The following is a 2,231-nucleotide window of genomic DNA, read 5'->3' as shown; positions in this document are numbered from 1 at the left end:
AATGAAAGGGTTTAGAAAGATCTATTCATAAAATATCTCATACACATCTGCCTCGAAGATCAATTCATGAATAGACTTATTTCAGAAGAAGTGAATTGAACTTGTTCAATGTAGAAACTGAATTGCCTTCAAAACACACCTTTTACTGTTTGTTAAATGAGAACCAGGTTTGCTCTTGGTTTTCTTATTTAATTTTATTTTATCATCTGAAGTTCAGCTTGCACACTTCTAAAAAAATATCCATGTTTATTAAATGCTTCATTAAACCAGCTACTTTTGGAAGTCTTAGGTGCAAACATGGCTGTGTGGTTAAGATGTTCACTTCACAACCACATGGTTTCAGGTTCAATCACACTGCATGACACCTTGAGCAAATATCTTCTATCATAGCTTCCTCCCAACCTCCTCGGCTGACCAATGACTTGTGAGTGAATTTGGTCAATGGAAACTGCAAAGAAGCCTGTCGTGTTTGTGTGTATGCATGCAAGTGCCTGTCTTCATGTTTGTCATATTACTTACCAGTGTTTGTTTTCATATCCCACCCCCCTGTGTAACTTAGCTATTTGGCAAAAGGGACTGAAAAAAAATTAGGATCAGTGTGATCAACTATATCCTTCAAAGTGATGCCCAGCTCAGCGACAATCAGTCTAACTGATGAAAGTAACCATAAAAGAACTGATACAATTATCTTATTTAAAGACTATCACACAGTCGAATCATGTCATTGATAGATTGAAAATTATAATATCCTTTTGATTGTATTTTTGCAGTTATTTTACCATTTTAGCCTAGCTTGAGGCAGAATCTTTCTTAACTTTTATTTTCCAATGCCACTTGAAAGGACATCTAGTCACAGAAACAATGCCAAAGATGACATTGGAGCCCAACATGGCCTTGTAGCTCACTGGTTTCAGTTAAACCATCCAACCCATGCTAGCATGGAAAGTGGACATTAAATGATGTCTTTGTATTCCATCTAGGACCAACTTATTAATCGAGAATATGGGCTCCTACCTATATTCTATAGATAGGATATCATGGTGTAAGACTAATAATATGCATGCCCTGAGTTTCCCAGTGTAACAGGGAATGGCAGGTATCTTGGTAAATCCCTCCATCCAATAGTTCCTTAGTATTGATGGACTTCACATTGTGAATAAGAACTTCTGGTTGTAACTGAGTACTTAAGCAAACATTGTGGCCTTTCTTGGACTATGCAGCTTGAGCAAAGTGGAATAGAGGACCAATGGATGTCTTTGACAAATCAAACAAACTTTTATTTCTTATATTCTATTATGCTTTGAATTTCGCTAAATAACCTCTGGAACTTTTCGCTAACAACAGGGTCTTGTTAACTTTTCTCCAACCAGTTTAAAATATTTCAAATTTTCAACATTATTTAAAAGAAAAAAATGTAGTTTGTCATATTGATGACTACAATCGCCTTTTTTTTTTCTAGTTATTAAAAATAAAGTTACATCATCAGCATAATAAATTTGATAAAATTCTGGAGAAAATTTGAACTAGTTGGAACAAATTTAACAAGATCCCAATTATAACTTTTCAGAGGTTCTGTTTGTTTATATTTCCCCCCTTTTTTACTCCTATTTTTCTTTTTTTTTTTACCACCTCTATATTCAAGTGGTTGTAGCATCAGCGTTTATAATACTCAAAATAAGTTTAAGAGTTGGTTTTTGGTTCTAATATTTGAAGTAGCAACAGGCTTTTAAAATTTATTTCATTATCCAGCCTATTTCAGCTTAAATATGACAAACACAAGGAAACATGCCCTCCCCCATCTCTCTGTCCCCTACACAAATCTATTCATGTAAATAGGGAGCAGGTCTTCGTATAGATATGTCATGTTGAAAGCAACTATAAAGTTTTCCGCTTTTTATTCGTTGGATCCTGTCAAATTGTCCAACCCATGCCAGCATGGAATGTGGACACTAAATGATAGTTCTTATCTATATCATACCACTAAAACCATAACATAACAATTTTTCTGAAACCTCTACATTTTTTTTGTTTTTTTTGTTTTAGTGTTTTAACACTTTTATTTTGTTTTTGTCTTGTATGATATTAAATTATGAATTATTGCTGTTGGTTGTTGATAAATCTAACTTTAATTCCGTGTATATGTGTGTCTTTATTTATTTGTTATATTGGGCGAGCATGTATCCTTACTAAAATCAGAGCTGAATGCTTAATTTTAGACATACCAAGAAAAA

The sequence above is a fragment of the Octopus bimaculoides genome, chromosome 14 (assembly GCF_001194135.2).
Source record: "Octopus bimaculoides isolate UCB-OBI-ISO-001 chromosome 14, ASM119413v2, whole genome shotgun sequence".
NCBI classification, from domain to species: domain Eukaryota; kingdom Metazoa; phylum Mollusca; class Cephalopoda; order Octopoda; family Octopodidae; genus Octopus; species Octopus bimaculoides.
This window is presented reverse-complemented; position numbering follows the sequence as displayed.